Source organism: Theobroma cacao, chromosome 4, assembly GCF_000208745.1.
Source record: "Theobroma cacao cultivar B97-61/B2 chromosome 4, Criollo_cocoa_genome_V2, whole genome shotgun sequence".
Classification (NCBI taxonomy): Eukaryota; Viridiplantae; Streptophyta; class Magnoliopsida; order Malvales; family Malvaceae; genus Theobroma; species Theobroma cacao.
Genome location: NC_030853.1, coordinates 11208786 through 11227305, shown reverse-complemented (window position 1 = coordinate 11227305; position 18520 = coordinate 11208786). Strand labels below are relative to the sequence as shown.

Genomic DNA, 18520 nt, shown 5'->3' with positions numbered 1-18520 from the left:
ATCCTCGGGTACTATTTCTTTACTTTTGCCAGAATGCTCACCATCTAGTCATAATGCACAATAAGCCATTTACTACATTTGTGATAAATTATTATAAAACCAATTCAGGCTCTATACTAATGCATGAAATGGGATGTGAAATACTCGGGTAACTATCTAAATACGGTATTCAATATAAATTCAATTAAGTACCTAAATAAAACAGTATTGGCCTAATTCGATCTATCACACGATTAATTGGCCAATACGTCCAATTCAACTCCAATTAACTCCAGTTTTCTTCTAATTCTCTAAACCATCAAACACAAGTTAAATAACTTGAAATATAGCAAAATCATCCTCACATTTTTTCTTGGAAAATTTGGCCATGGTGGGTGCATCAACACTATAATTTTTCCTACTTGATTCTCACACCATAAATCACTAATTCTTAACCAAATCACGTAAAAAAAAAATCAAAATCATCCTCAATATTCCACATGGAGAATTCGGCCAATGATGGGTGATGGAAGAACATGAATTTTTCTTGCTTGATTTTCATGCTACACATCACCAATCAATGAAAAACACTAAAATACATTGAAATCTAACCAAATCAAGCATCAAAACTTCTTTCTAAGTGTTCAGCCAGCAAGATACCCATCATGAAATCATGTGATTCAACCATGGAAAATGCAAAAGAATGTATGGCAAAGGTAGATCACAAGTTAGAATTGAAAAATCTTACATTTTGTCACTTGTTTCCTTCAATTTTCACACATTTTCCTTGAATTTATTTCACCTAGGGTTTTTGTTCTTCTTTTCTTCATTTGGTCGGCCATATGAAGAGAAATAGGCTGATTTTGTGCTAATTTATAAGGAAAATAATAAATGGTTAAGAATTTGCACATGTCACCATTCCATTGGTCCATGTGTCATACTTACCCATTAAGCAATCTTTCTCCACCACTTAAATTTCCTCAATTATCTACAATAATATTGGGTAAAATCCATGTGTTGGATAAGTGTTGGGTGGTGTAAAATTACAATTTTGCCTTTAGGGTGGCAAAATGACTATTTTACCCCTATGCTCGAAAAAATGTCTGAATTAAAATTTTTCACTTCTCAAACTCAAATTATGTTCTAAATAGTCAATCTTGATCAAAAATGTCTTCTAACATTCCAATTTTAACCTCAGGTGGCAAAATGACCATTTTGCCCCTAGGTCATGAAAATTCTAATTTGACTCCAAATCGATCCTCGAACTCCAAATCACCATTTTAAGTCATTCTGGGGTTTTAAAATTCTCAATTTCATCTTAAAATCTCTATTTGGTCTAGTTTGAGGCTTAATTCAACTTAATTGTATCATTTGGTACATTATCGTCCTTTAACGATTTTTGAGGTACCCAACTAAGCAAATATGCATTCTTATGTAGGAATGGCATAATAAACATATCATCGAGCTGGGCTTGACAAAGCCCATAAAAGTAAGATTTTAAACAATATTAAGGCCTAAGTAGGCTTAAGGCATAAATGAATGATGAAAATATGGGTAAAATGGCAAGGAAACAAAAATTTTGATGATTTTCACGATAGGGGCAAAATGATCTTTTTCACCTCGAGTTAGAATTTTTAAGTTTTCATGAACCCGAGCATTTCTAGACCATTATGGACCTTTTTCTAGTGTCAAAAGAGTAAAAAGATTGCATAAATGATTAGAAAAGAACAAGCTAATTTATGGAGGGGCATTTTCTTAATTTAAGTGAAGTGGATAAGTATGGGCTATAAATATCTTGTTCTTCCAGCAGCTTCTTCATTCTCCGGTAGCTTTTCTCCTTCTTCTTCTTCCATCTCACGTTGTTTCCATCCTCCATGGAAGCTTGATATGAAACTTTCATAACTTTCTCTCTCTAGCTCTAATTTTCATACCTTTGTGCCCTTTTGACTAGAACCCTAGTGCTTTTTCACTTTTTCACTTTAAAACCCTTGAAAAATCTCACTTCCATACTTTCTCTCACTAGTTAGGTGTTTAGAGAGAGAAAAAGAAAGAAAGCCCTTATAATGGCTAGGGATTATTGGAAAAAATTTCAAGGTTACAAAGCTATTAAGGTGAGTAGTAAACTAAAGTTGATTTTTAGTGTTGAGAATGATTAGTGGTTAGACTTGGGGGTGATTTAGTAGTTGGGGTTGTTCATTCACTTTAGAGTGATAAGGGTAGTGAGAATAGATAGCCATTTAAATGGCCATTGAAAGCTAGCTAAGAGAAAGCTTTTAGAATTTATAAGTATGTGGCTTGAATTAATGGTGATGCTAATGTGATAATAGGTTCCAATGAAGCCCCATCGCCCCATTGGGATAATTAGAGAAGTAGAGTCGACTAAAGGTTCAACAAGATACTAGTGAGTGAACTTGCATTTCAAAATTTGTTTTGGGAATGTAAACTTATTTGCACAATGTACTTGAATGATTTTATCCAACTTTCCTTAAAAACAAGTACCTCGGGAACAAGCCTTTGATAAATTGATTTTATGTTGTGACATGCAGTTGTTATGGATTCATGCACTACTACATTATGTTGCTATATATATAGATATATATATATGTTCTGCATGATGGTTGATATTGTGTGATGATTATAACCGTGTGTGTACACGATGTGGGGGGATACACATGCCGGTAATGGTGGTGGTGAGGGAGATGGATGATGATAGTGCTATATGCACGATGTGGGGGGATGTACACTATGGCACTGATTGTACACGATGTAAGGGGATGCACATGATGACTCCGACTATGTGCAGGATGTGGGGGGATGTACATGAGCTGGATGTGATGATAGTGGTATTGGTATTTATCCATGTATGTATATGTATATATGTTTAGAGAATGAAAACTCATGTATATGGTTTATGGTTGAAATGCATATGAAATTGGCATGTTGAACTTTGGAAACCTCTATGTGTTTTATGTTGATTTTGTCATGTTAGCAGGATGGCTTTTTCTTGAAAGGAAGGAAACTTTTTTTTTCACTGCTCTGTTTCTTGCTGCAGCGAGAAACTCTCGGGTTGGAGGGGTAAGGCTAGCCAGAAATCTCGCTGCAGGGAGAAACTTTTTGTTTTGTGACCAAAATTTTGCTGCAGTGAGATTGAATCTTGTTGTAGCGAAAAACTTTTTGTTTTGCTCCTCATTTGGTTCGGTTGCTACCCTATTTTCCATTTTTATTGATACCATAGTTGAGCATGGAGTTCCAACATTAAGGAATAAATGAATTAAGTTTAAAATAAGGAGGTTTGGTGAGAAACCCTTAGCTAGTTATTTGACCTGTTTCGCATGAATGCTATTAAAGTTTTCACTCTCCAAATCCTTTGTTGAGCATGGACCCTTTTCATATAGTGATTTACTCATGTGGGGTTTACATGAGGGGTTTTAATAAGAACTAAAACAAATTGCATTGTTTTGAAAAATGAATGCGTCATGATTTCGTTAAACATTCCTTAATGTTTGCTTGTTCCCTTCTTGTTCACTCACTTGGTTTATACTCACCATTTTCAACTTCATGTTTTCAGATCAAGAGGCAGTCAATAATTAGGTCGAGGTGACCTCATAGATTCGACTATTGGTAGGTGTCTCGGCATTCAGTAGCTGTACATTTGCCCTGAGTCTTTTCGCTGGAAATCGAGTCTTCTCTTTGAGGTGTATAGACAACCCTGATGTAAATTATTAAGATACATGTTATAGACAATGTATATATATATACTTGATCGATATGCCACTATGAGTTGGCAATGTTTAGTATTATTTTGATTCAAAGTTATGAAATATGACTTTAGTAATTTTGATGGAGTAATGAACAGATCATGTAAATAGGCTTGCTTGGGCTTAGTGGGCTGTGTCCATTGGTCCCATGCGCCGGTCATGGCCCGGAATTTGGGTCGTGACATCAAGGAACAAGCTCTTTACCATGGTTTATGTCAAAACGTGCCATACTTGTCTTTGGGTTATGCATCCATGAATAAGCTTTATGTTCACCATGCTTTGATTTAATATTTAAACCTTATGCAAAGGTTTTAGATCATGAATTCTTACAAACGGATTTGTAATGTGATAATTCTATTTCATAGAATTATTTTAGTTCAATTTTGTATTAAATATTAGCTAAGTCCTCAATTTTTAATTATAATTTAGTCATTTTTGGTTGTTTTTATAATTAGTTTATTTTTAAATAAGTTATTTTAATTTTATGTCATTTTTTAATTTGGTTATTATTTATTAGTTTTTTTTATTTTTGTAGAACTAAGAGAATTTGGCTTAATTTTGGAAAGTAAATGTTGAAAGACCCAAAAGTTTGCTTGCATATGCTTCAGTATTTTGGTGATAATAGTCGCACTACAAAACTCCAAATGATACGATTCTTAAGCCATTGGAAAGCTAAAAGACAGAGCTACAATTTTTAAGGATACACTTTACCCAGTTTTACATTAAAGATAGAGAAAATTGCATTAGAATATGGATGGATGTACTACAGTGGGAATGGAAACTTTTAATGACTGACAATTGATGATTGGGCCTCTCATTACACTTTTAAGCCCAATTAAATCATAAGTCAACTTAGGAAACTATAGGTTAAGTTTGTTAGTATAAATAGGTTATTTTTAAGAGACATTAGGTTAGACAACTTTTGGAGATTCAAGAAGCTAGAAGTTGAGGTTGAAACTTGAAGAGCAAGGCCGCAGATATTTGTTTTGTTTTCTTCCTTGGCTTTTATTTTTCTTGTTACTCTCAATGGTTGAATTATATACAATGCTATTTGTCTTTGCAATCATGAGTAGCTAATTTTCTTTTTCTAGGATTGCAATTGAACTCACATGCAATCTAAATTTTTAATCTCTTTCTTACTTATTTTCAATGGAATTTGAATTGTTTATTCTAATTTGTTCTTAATACTTTTAATTACTTGGCTGCCAGTTAAATTGATTTAGGAACCTAAACAAACTTGGGAAAGGGAGTTTAGTGTAGATTAAAATTGGGATATCATATGATCATATTAATTGATTTGCGTATAGCATAAGGATATACCTATAGGCCATATGTAGCTAGATTAGAGTATGAACTTAATGAATCTATTTTAATTTCAATTCACATAGGGATATAGTGTTTTGGTTAAAATAGATATTTTTATAAGATGAGTTAAGAGACCCTTATAAATAATTTAGGACTTTAGGTTAGCAATTCAACCCATTGAAATCAGTTAAGGAAGAGAGGTAAGATTTAGATAAAGTGTGAGAAATATTGTAATCTTAGGCTTGTTTGATTTGATATTTACCCAAGTTATTATTACTTTGATTTTTCTTAGTTTAAATTTTGGTTAAGTATCTTTAGTTAGTTAATATAGTTATTTGATATTGATTTTTTTGGATAAGATTAAATTGTTCTAATTTTAATACTTAGTAAAATTTTAGATCAATTCTCTACGAGATTGATACTCTGCTTGCTTATAAACTGTCTATTTGATACAAATACTTGCATAGTAAAATTTTAACTGACAAGTTATTGGCGTCATTGCTAGGGAGTTGTTTCTAGAATTTTTACTAATATTAATACCAAGCAATTTAATCTTACTTCAAATTTTATTTTTTTGTTTTAATATTAGATTTTGTTTGCTTGCAGATATCTTTAGTCATTGTATGCAAAGAAGGAACAACTTGGATCTTGTTCCTTTTGATCTTGAGATAGAAAGAACTTTCAAAAGACGTCAAAAGAAGAATTTGAAAATTGCAGCTTTAAATCATACAATGGCTGAGGATAACAACAATAATGGCAATAATGCCATTAATCTGGTTCCCGAAGCAAATAAAGCATTATGGGATTATGTTGTTCCTCTTTTGCAAGGTTTGCACCAAAGCATTAGGAAACCTTCCATCAATGTAAATAATTTTGAAATTAAACTAGCTTACATTCAGATGATTCAGTCTTTAGTCCAGTTTGGTGGGTGTGAAACCTTGACCCCCATAGATGCGTAACTAGAGATAGACTGATGAGTGCATCAAATTCACATATTTAATTGGAGATTAAATACTTAATTAGTCTAAGTTGGACTATATTTAGGATAAAATTTAGGTATTTTTATTTATTTTATTGCTTTAATTTAATTTATGTTTAAATATTTATTTTAAGTTAATGATGTTAGTTTTACGTTATTTATAATTATTTTATGTTTTTATAGGAGTAGCATAAAAAATAATTTCAATTGGTGAAGAAAGGTGCATAATGGACTGTTGCTCTATTTGCATATGTTTTTGTTTTTCAAGAAAGATAAGAGGCAGGGCTACAACTTTGATGTTTACGACTTTGCCCAGTTCTAATAAGAAAATGGTCAAAATCTTTGTCAAAATAAAAGTACTGCACTAGAAGAACAAAAAGGGGCATTTTTGTAAATTACGTGAAACTTTGATTGACTTTAGAGATAAATATCTAAAGTTCTAGCACTTTCTTCATTTTTCTCTCATTTCTTCTCTCCTTTTTACAGAACTTTTCATCCTCCATGCAAAGAAACTTTACCTCCATAACCTTCTTATACTAACTCCAAAATTCATGTTTTTGCACACTTTTTCATAAGGTTTTTCATTCTCTTTCACTTTTTCACCTCAAAAACCCTCAAAAAAAGTTTTTCTTCTACACTTTCTCTCACTAGTTGAACATTTTTAGAGAGAGAAACTCTTCAAATTAGCTTGAAAACTCTTGAAGGAGTTTTTCCCTTTTAATCCTCACTAAGAAAATTCAACTACAAGTCCATCAAGGTGAGAAATGAGTTAGGGTTGATTTTAAGTTGTTAAAGATGGCTAATAATTAGATTTGTGGGCTGTTATATTTTTTATGGTTATATTATGTGTCATAGGTTCCAACGAGGCCCCACATGTCCATTTAGAGCATTAGTTGAAGTTAGAGTCGATCAAAATAATCAACAAGGACAAGTAAGTGAACTTGCATTAAATTATTTTTGGGAAATACATATGTGTTGAGATGAAGCACTTAAATGACTATATTTGACTTTTTTTTCTCTAAATCATGCTTGGGTACAAGCCCTTGATGAAACGTATTATGCTGTAAAATGTGTAATGAGATGAACCCATGTGTTCCTATATTCTGATGATATATATGTTATGCTTTGAATGATAATATTGTGTGATAATTGTAACCGTGCGTGTACGGTGTGGGAGTGCACATGCCGATGATGATGGGTGATTCCAACTATGTGCGTGTGGGAGTGCACATGAGCTGATGACCTGTTGATGATGATTCCAACTATGTGCAGTGTGGGAGTGCACATGAGCTGATGACCAGTGGATGATGATTCCAGTTATTTGAGGTGTGGGAGTGCACATGAGTTGATGAGCCGGTGGTTGTATACATGTTTACACATACTATAGAAATGTTAGAGAAAATATTATGTGATTACAATGAATGTTGAATGTTGAAATTGTTAATTGCTTCCAAATTGATTTTCAATGTAACGAAAAACTCTTTATCTTGCCTGTTTTGGTTGGATATTTGCTGTAATTTTCACTCTTTTCAACTTCGTTGTTGATCATAGATCCTTCACTTTACGAGATTAAATAACCAAAGGTTGAATTAAGGGGCTTTACAAGAAATTAAGCTAAATTGCATTATTTTTAACATAAGTGCATCATGTTTTTTACAACTTTCCATATCGTTTGCTTGTTCCCTTCCTATGTTCACTCACTAGGTTTATACTCACTCTTTTAAACTTCATGTTTTCAAACTCAAAGGCAGTTGGGACCTAGATTGAGGTGTCCATGTATATTCGTCTTTTTGGTAGGTACCATGGCATTTAGTAGTTGTACCTTCACCCAAAGTCGCTCCACTGGTAGTCAAGAGTCTTTTGCCTGTGTATGTATACGCGTGATGTAAATCACTAAGATTCATAGTATAAACAATATATGTATATTTTGATTGATGATGCCACTATGAGTTGACAATGGGTGATATTATTTTGGATGATCTAAATGTAAGTATTTGATTGCCATAGTATATGACTGAATATTTTTATAGTTGAGAATTACGAAATGTGACTTTAGGAATAATTGTTGAAATGATGATCGGGATTACATAAAGAGGCTTGCTTGGGCTTAGTGGACTATGCCCATTGGGCCCATGAGTCGGTCATGGCCTGAAAATTGGGCTGTGACAGTGGGTACCTAGTGATGATCCTAATTCTCATTTGGTAAATTTCTTGGAGATTTGCGATACGTTTAAATACAATGGAGTAACTGATGATGCTATTAGATTGAGACTATTTCTGTTTTCTCCAAGGGATAAAGCAAAGAGCTAGCTTAATTAATTGCCCAATGGGTCTATCACTACTTGGCAAGACTTGGCTCAAAAGTTTCTAGCAAATTTTTTTCGTCTGCCAAGATTGCAAAGATGAGGAACAATATAACCTCATTAACACAATTTGATAGTGAATCCTTGTATAAAGCTTGGGAGAGGTTTAAAGAATTACTAAGAAGATGTCCACATCATGGGATTCCTGACTGGTTGCAAGTTTAGACATTCTGCAATGGACTGGTTAGGTCAATAAAAACCACAATTGATGTTGTTGCTGGTGGGGCATTAATGAGTAAGAATGCTGTAGATGCTTGTAATCTATTAGAAGATATGGACTCAAATAATTACTAATGGCCTTCAGAAAGGTTAGGTTCAAGAAAAGCTATTGGAGCTTATGAAATTAATGCACTTGGCACCTTAACTGCTCAAGTAGCTGCACAAGTGGTTGCACTGTCTAAGAAGTTTGACACATTGGGAGTTCATGCAATTAAAAATTCATTTTTAGTTTGTAAGATGTGTGGAGATGGCCATTCAAATGATCAATGTCCTTACAATTCTGAATCAATCCAATTTGTGGGGAACTTCAATAGAAAGCAGAATAACCCATATTCCAATACTTATAATTTTGATTGGAGAAACCACCCTAACTTTTCATGGAACAACAATGCAAGGCCTTCAAATCCAAAACCCATCATGCTTATTGGTTTTCAACAACAAGGTAGACCACCAATTCTTGAAAAGAAGTCCCAAGTGAAAGAACTTCTCTTACAATATATATCAAAGACTGATGCTATAATTCAAAGTCAAAGAGCCTTCTTGAGAAATCTTGAGACCCAATTGGGACATCTTGCAAATTCCATCAACAATAGACCTCAAGGTTCCTTACCTAGTGACACACAAATCAATCCTAAAGGTAAGGAACAATGCTGAGCAATCACTTTAAGGAGTGGAAAAGAAATTGAGGGGGTGAATGAAAAAGCAATTGAATCTGAGAATGTTGATAAGGAAAGAATGTGTGAGAAAGATATTGAAGTTGAACAGAAAGAAGATGACAAGGCTGAAAATCAAGGAACTTCTCAAGTCATCCATCCTCTACCACATTTTCCCCAAAGGCTCCAAAAACAAAAGCTTGAAAAGCGATTTCAAAAGTTCACCAATGTCTTCAAGAAATTACATATAAATATTCCTTTTGTTGAAGCTTTGGAACAAATGCCCAGCTCTGTCAAGTTCTTGAAGGACATCTTCTCCAAAAAGAGAAAGATAGGTAAGTTTGAAACTGTCTTCCTTACAAAAGAGTGTAGTGTAATTCTCTAAAATAAACTGCCACCAAACTCAGATCCAGGTAGTTTCACAATCCCTTGCACTATTGGTAATTTATTTTTTTGCAAAAGCTTTGAGTGATTTAGGTGCAAGTATCAATTTAATGCCTTGGTCAATTTTTGAGAAACTTGGTTTGGGGGAATGCAAACCCACTTCTGTTACTTTGCAACTGGCTGATTGCTCCTATGTGTACCCAAGGGGAATTATTGAAGATGTTCTTGTCAAGGTAGATAAATATTTTTTTCTAGTTGATTTTATAATTCTTGACATGGAAGAAGATAGGAAAATTTCAATCATCCTTGGGAGGCCATTCTTAGCAACTGCTAGAGCTTTGATTGATGTTGAAAAATGTGAGCTCACTTTGAGAGTTCAAGATCAATAGGTAACATTTAATATTTTCAAAGCTTTAAAATTACTTGTGACATCTGACGACTGTTTTTCTGTGAGTGTGATAAATAACTTTACACAATATGTTTTCTTAGAAGAAAATCCCAATGATCCTTTTGAAGCATGTTTAGTTGCTAATTCTAATAGGGATGATGATGAATTTATTGAATATTCAAATTCGTTAAATGTTCACTCCAAACTTAGAACTAATCATCAATTTGAGTCTTTAGATGTTTCAGCTTCTTTAATGCTAGCTTCTAAGCCTTCCATTGAGGAACCACCTACTTTGGAACTCAAACCTCTGCCTGTACACTTGAGGTATGCTTTTCTTGGAAAATCTTCTCCTCTTCCAATTATTATTTCAGCTTCTCTTACTAACATGCAAGAGGAGAAGTTATTGAGAACACTTAGAGAATTCAAGAAAGCAATAGGGTCGACCATAGGGTGGACGAAATTCTCCTTGAGGAAAATCACAAAGCCACAATTGAACAACAAAGAAGATTGAATCCCATCATGAAGGAAGTGGTCAAGAAAGAAATCATCAAGTGGTTTGATGCTCAAATAATTTATCCTATTTCTGATAGCTCATGGGTAAGTCTAGTTCAATGTGTTCCTAAGAAAGGGGGAATGACTATGGTTGCCAATGACAATAATGAACTCATTCCAACAAGAACTATGATTGGATGGAGAGTGTGCATGGATGACCTCAAGCTCAACAAAGCTACAAGGAAATATCACTTTCCTCTTCTATTCATTGATCAAATGTTGGATCCCTTAGCTGATAAGGAATATTATTGCTTTCTAAATTGTTATTTTGGTTATATCCAAATTGCTATTGCCCCTGAAGATTAAGAAAAGACTACAATTACATGTCCTTATGGCACCTTTGCTTTTAGAATAATGCCATTTGGATTATGTAATGCACCAACCACCTTTCAAAGATGTATGATGGCCATATTCACAAACATGCTGGAGAAATGTTTGCAGGTATTTATGGATGATTTTTCTATCCTTGGAAATAATTTTGATGATTGTCTCTTAAATCTTCTAGGGTACTCAAGAGATGTGAAGAAACAAATTTGGTGCTCAATTGGGAGAAATGTCACTTCATGGTGCACGAAGGTATTGTTCTTGGGCACAAGATCTCTAATAGCGGCATTAAGGTAGATAAAGCAAAAATTAAAACAATTGAGAAATTACAACCTCTAATAAATGCCAAAGGTATTAGAAGCTTTCTTGGTCATACTGGTTTTTATAGAAGATTTATTAAAGACTTCTCAAAAATTTCTAAACCACTTAGCAATTTATTGGAAAAAGATGTGCCATTTAAGTTTGATAATGAATGTCTTGTTGCTTTTGATGAACTGAAGAAAAGATTAATTTTTGCACCTATCATAATTAGTCCCGATTGAACTCTCCCTTTTGAACTAATGTGTGATGCAAGTGATTATGCGGTAGGAGCTGGTTTGGGACAAAGGAAGGATAAAATCTTTCATTCCATTTATTATGCTAGCAAGACTTTGAATGAGACCCAGAAAAATTCTACCGCAACAGAAAAAGAGCTTTTGGCTGTAGCTTTTTCTTTTGACAAATTTTGCTCCTATCTAGTTGGGACAAAGGTGATAGTATACATTGATCACTCAACTATCAAATATTTGATTGCCAAGAAGGATGCTAAGCCAAGATTGATAGAGTGGATTCTTTTGCTTCAAGAATTTGATCTCGAGATTTGTGATAGAAAAGGAACAGAAAATCAAGTGGCAGACCACTTATCAAGATTGAAGATTAAAGCTCGAGGTAAAGATTCAACCTTAATCAAAGAGACTGTTCCTGATGAACAAAATCCTTCAAGTTGGTAAGAAATCACTTCCTTGGTATGTTGATCTCGTGAATTATCTGGTAAGCAATATTATTCTCTCTTATTTAAATTTTCATCAGAAAAAGAAATTTTTGCATGATGTTAAATTTTATTTTTGGGATGAGCCTTTCTTGTTTAAGTAGTGTAAAGACCATATCTTTAGAAAATGTGTCCTGAAAGAAGAAATTCAAAGCGTGCTTCACCACTGCCATTCTTTAGATTATGGAAGACACTTTGGAGGAATAAGAACTGCTACTAAGGTCCTCCAATTAGGTTTGTATTGGCCTACATTATTTAAGGATGCTAACAATTTTGTTTTGTATTGTGACAGGTGCCAAAGATTGGGTAATATCTCCAAGCAACATGAGATGCCTTTCAGCAACATTTTTTAGATAGAAATTTTTTATGTATAGGGGATTGACTTCATGAGCCCATTCATATCTTCATAAAACAACAAATACATCTTGCTTGCCATAGATTATGTCTCCAAATGGGTTGAAGCGGCACCCTTGCCTCATAATGATTCAAAGGTGGTGATGAATTTCATAAAGAAGAATATTTTCACTCAATTTGGCACTCTAAGGGCAATTATTAGTGATGAAGGGAGTCACTTTTGCAACAACTATTTTAATGGATTTTTGGCAAAATATGGAGTTAAACACAAGATTGCAACTACGTATCATCCTCAAATTAGTGGCCAAGTGGAAGTGTCAAATACAGAAATTAAGAGGATTTTGGAAAAAATAGTGTGTCCCACAAGAAAAGATTAGGCAAGATGATTGGATGATGCACTGTGGGCATATCGGACTATTTACAAGACCCCAATTGGCATGTCTTTGTACAAGTTGGTCTTTGGCAAAGCTTGTCACTTACCGGTGGAACTTGAGCATAATGCTTATTGGGCTATGAAGAAGTTAAATTTTGATTTACAAGCAGTGGGTGAGCAAAGGTTGTTGCAATTAAATGAACTTGATGGATTCCACCATCAAGCTTATGAGAATGCCAAACTCTATAAAATGAAAACAAACCAATGGTATGATAAGAAGATAGTGGAATGAAGCTCTGAGCCAAGACAATCAGTGCTGTTCTATAATTCTTGCTTGAAATTATTTTCGAGAAAACTCAATCAAGGTGGTCTAGTCCTTTCATTGTCAATGAGGTATTTCCACATGGAGCAATCGAAGTTAGGGGGACAGATGGTCGAAATTTAAAGTGAATGGACAAAGATTGAAGCATTATTAGGGAGGTGAAATTATTTATCAAAAGTCATCAATTCACTTGCTTAACATGGTCTAGAGTCTTAGTCAATCTAGCCAAAGACTATAAATGAAGCGTTTCATGAAAGGCAACCCAAGCTCTTCAACCTTACTCATTTTCATCTTTTATTTAAGTTTTGTTAGTTACAATATATATCTTGTGATCTAATTTTTTTTTTATGTTTCCTTTTACAGGTAATTAGTTTCAAAAAAAAATTTTTTTTTAAAAGAAAAGTAAGAGCCGTGGCCCTCAAATTGAGTGCCATAGCCCTGAAATGAGGACAAACAAGGCTGAAATAGAATGTTTCAGCACCGTGACCCTCAAAGGGAGAGTTACAGCACTAAAAAAAAAGGCTTAAACAAAATGTGTGAGCGTCGTGATGCTGAAACCCAAAGTGTACTGCTTTGAGTGTGGACAGATGAGAGATATGGCCCTCACAAGTAAGAGTCGTGGCGCTGGTCGAGCCCAACCCTACTTTTTTTATTTTAAATATATTTTCCTTTCTTTTCTTCTTCTTCGCCCTACATTTTCCAATTGCCTCTCTCCCTCTATCTTCTTCCTTAAAACTTTTCTGCTTCTCTCTCACTTCAAAGCTTGTTTCTTGGATTATCTAAGTTGCATTAGCACTCATTATCCTTTCTACACTTTCCATAATCTTTCAAGTAAGGATGTTCTTTTCATTTTTACTTAATTTTAGGAATTTTTGAGATTTTGCTTTGCTTGTCTTGATAATACTTGTTAAAAAAAATCATGGAATCTTTAACATAGATGAGTTCTTGTGTTTTGATGAATGATGGCTTATTTAGTGCTCTTCTTGATTGGAGTATGACTACATACAAATTGCAATATTTTGAATCTTTGGAGTTGTTGATAACAGTTAGTTGATTAAAATAAATAAACCGTTCTTGAAGAAAGGTGGGTATGTGCACTTTGTGTAGGTCAAGAACATGGGTAGCAATTGTTCTAAGAATTGTTTATGCTGTTAGTAATATGGGGTATTTGATATTTTTGGAGTACGATGCCTACTTAGAGATTGTTTAAAAACAAAAAAATGTTTGGTAGATGATGACTAGGTACACCGTATTGAACTTTGTTTAGGCAAATGAAATTATGTTTAGTGTCTGCTAATTAATGATTAAAATTCTTGAACATTTTTTATAAGTGCAATTGCATTAAGGTTCATCGACTATTTTTGACTTGCGGTTGATTGTTGTGAAAATGGGATATAATTTTTAAAGATTGTGATATCAGATTGTCAATTTTGAGGATGTGCTATGGGCTTGTTGAGATGGTTGAATTGAATTGGAAAGCAATTACTCAAATTCTCATGGCTAGTTGTTTGACATATCTGATAAGTAGCACTAAATCCAAATATTATTTGGATTTGTTTTGATAATTGAATTTCTTTTGTAGGAATGGCACCTAAATGATCCAAACCAAGCTCTAGTGGCGTCTTTGATAGATCGAAGTTCATCTTTGCCGATGTCTCTGCTAGATATCATACATCGTTGATGAACAAAGTGCCAATTCCTGAACGAGAGATTGATATCCCCATCCTTCCTTATAAGGAGATTCATCACATGCTTTGAGACAGACATGGGCAATTATTTAGTAACCAACCTGAAGCTGCTTGCAATGACAGCACCTCGATCACTACTGGCGTTCGAGTCTTGTGGGAGAACCCGCCAAGTCCCGAACAAGCCTTAAATGAAATTTTAGTTATTACTACATCTTCCTGCCACCAATCTATAAAATTACTTTGAACCGCATGACTCTTTGGAATAAAAAATTAACATAATTGTAATAAGCAATCTTGACCTTTATTTGCCATAATCGTAAAAATACATTATAGTTTATAATTTACTAACTGTACATTTACATTGACACTATTTACCAATACATCACACTATGGACGACTTGACCTCCAGCAGGGGAGCGACTCGAAATAAGGTGCTATGAGATAAGGGGATGTGTCTCACAAACTCAGTAATCATCGGCTCCATGAGTAGGGCGTAGATGGAAAACAAGCGTAAAGCAGATAATTTGAATAATAAAACCAAATATAAAAGGATAATCTTATGAATCCAAATCACAAGTAAGGTATTTGTGCCTTGTAGAAATGATGCTATAAATCATAATGTAATACTTTCCTTGGTAATCAATGCTGAAAATAAAGCATAGTAAAATAATTTTCAATGCTCAAAATCATCCTTTTCCTTTAAAAGCATAATAGTCGTATAAATCATACACGTTTCCAAAATGTGTTTCATGTAAAAATAACCATGTACATTCACGTATATCAACTCAAAATAAACTTATAAAGCGCTGAAAGCTTGCAACCAAGTAGGGGAGTTGCGGCAAACATTAACTCTCCACCATGCAAAAGAGTATGAGTATAAAACTCTCAAGGCTCTTGAGTAGGTAAACATAGTAATCATTCGTGGACCCACTTCCACGAAATACCAATCCGAGAGCCCCGCTCCACCGGATTCCCACAGCCATGACAGTCTCAATGATGTTGGCTGACATCGAAGAAATCAGGTGGTCGTAACCACATAAATCAACTTCTGGCCTAGCCACATATATCAACCCATGGCCTCACCACGTGTATGTCACAGACCGTGGCCCTAGCCACGTCTAACAGCCTGTCGATGACCTAAAAGTTCTCTAGCTACAGCTCACTTGTGCACAAGGGTCACACTATCTCGATGTGACATTTGGCCTACTCTCAACGCTCTTGGTTTGTCAAAACCATTTTCCAAAACCAAATCAAGTTTTCCAAGACTTTTGCTTTAAATCATTTGCAAACAAGGTTCGATAACCTTTCAAATTGCTTTTCACATTAAAGGCATGGTGTAAACACTTGTATAAAGATCGGACTAAAACTGGCTCTCAAAAGTTTGCATTTAAACCATTTTGACAAGTGCATTTAACCATGCATATCATGCAAAGATACAAGGCATGGATTTTTTATGCAAAACAGTTCAAAATGGCTTGTTTCCCAATTTCTAAAACTCTTTACATGCATGTATATATATATATATTCTACACAAACAATTTCCAAATCAACTTGCATCCACAATTTCCTATGGTTTCTACCAGTTCATGCTTTCCACAATAGCAGTGTATAAATCATTGTAAATCCATTTTAAAATCACCTATTAAGGCTAACAACCCATGCTATCCACAGTTGCATTTAAAGAAAACTGGCAACGTTTATTGAACTATAACAATATATATAGTATAGATCTTTTGAAATAGACACCCACTACTCACCTTACAATAGTAGGACACTACGTCGCTATCGGTTTGGGTGCGTTTCTAGCTAATGTTACTTGTCGGTCACCCGTCACCACCTTCGGTACGCCACCACGGCAAACCTTTCTCACTTGTACACTTCCTAATAGCAAGTTAACTCAATATATTTAGTGAATGTCACCACAAGTTTATTCATATTTTCTACCTTATGTACCACATTCTTAGTTTTATGCTTTTATATCACATCCCATTTTCTTTCTTATTCAAACATTAATCATCATTTTAGTAACTTACATCATGCTAGAATCACCATTCTTTCTCACTTAACCTTTGCATATTCACGTTCATCTTGACATATGTTTACCAAAGAAATTCATATCTTTTACTTGCGTAATCCTTTATATTATATGTACTGACAACTTATTTATAGCATTAAGTTCCCATTTCAACCTTTCCAAGCAACTTTCATCCAAATCCATCTTATATTTCATAATATTAACCACATATATGGCAGCAACAATCATTCTAAATCTCACTCAATTATTTCCAAGTTTACATGCATAATTGTCTATCTAACTTTCAATGCTTTATTTCTCAATCCTTCATTCACATTATCCCTCCATATTTCTTTCAAACAACATAAGAAGCAAACTTAACATTTCCAACTAGCTCACGCATTTTAGATTCTTTCAACAACCATTATCCTTCACAATATGCCTTTCAAGATCCCTATCAACATAACAAAAGCCATTTTCTTAAGATCTCTCAACTATACTTAAAGCATTATTCATTTTTACCTTAAAGGTTGCTTGATCCGCACATGCACTCCAACATTCCTCTAAAACTTCAATCACCAGGCTGCCAACATGATTCACAAATTAGTTCTTCAAAAAAATCTTACCATCCATTGGCCTTAAAACTCATTATTATGTTTACCGTTTCTCTTTCACTTAAATCTATCATGCATTCACGGGTTTGATGGCTTGCATGTCACTAAATCTCCTCCAATCTGTTGGTCCTAAATAAAGGTGCTAGAACGGAGATGGATAACACTTTTTTGAATGTCACTAAACTTGACTTCTAATTGAGGGCAAGTTAAAGGTCAATGATGAGAAGTTAGATGTAAGATGAACGAATGATTTAGGGAAGAATGAAATGAAAAATAAAAGTGGGCAAACAATACACAAAGATTTATAGTGGTTCGATCAAAGACCTACATCCACTACCTTGATCTTTCAACCAAGGATTTTTCAAACCAAGTCACTATAAATGGTGGAATTCCCAAGCTCCCACCAAGCTTTTACAATGGCTTTTTGTCACAGCCTAATCCCAGGCCATGACCGGAGCAAGGACCCAATAGGCACAGCCCACTAGGCCCAAGCAAGCCTTCCTATATGAATCTGTACATTAGTCCATCTATCATTCATATTTCTTTAATATCTATACTTAATAGTGTTCGAACACTAATTTCTTCGAAGACAATTCGTAGAACCCAAGTAAATACTCGCACTGGCATCATAAATTGAAATATACATAGATAGTTTGTCAAATGTATCTTAACAATTCACATTAAACATGTATGTGCATATACAAAGACCTTGACCGTCAGTGGAGTGACTCTAGGAGACCTACCGAAAAATAGATAAGAGAAAAGACCTCAGCCTAGGAATCCAACTACCTTCAAACCTGAAAACTAAAACATTAAGTTGAAAATAATAAGTATAAACTCAGTGAGTGAACTTAGGAAGGGAACAAGCAAATGATACAGAAAGATTTTGAAAACACGATGCACTTATTTTTAAAACAATGCAATTTAGTTTAATTTCTTGTAAAGCCCTTGATTCAACCCTTGATTATTTAATCCCTTAAGGTGAAGGATTTATAATCCACAATGGAGTTAAAAAGAGTGAAAACTATAGCAAATATCCAATCAAGACAAGCAAAACAGAGGGTTTCTCACTACAGCGGAAAGGCATTCTATAGCATATAGTACAATCACATTTTTATTTTCATAACTTGTCTATAGCATATATATATATATATATATATATACACATGAAAACCACCGCCACCTTACTCAGCTCATGTGCACTCCCTACACGCATAAGGCAAT

The 18520-nt window shown here is 34.2% G+C and overlaps 1 pseudogene; it reads left to right on the top strand.

The window, feature by feature from the left end:
- LOC108661570 lies at positions 5774-12950 on the top strand (annotated as a pseudogene).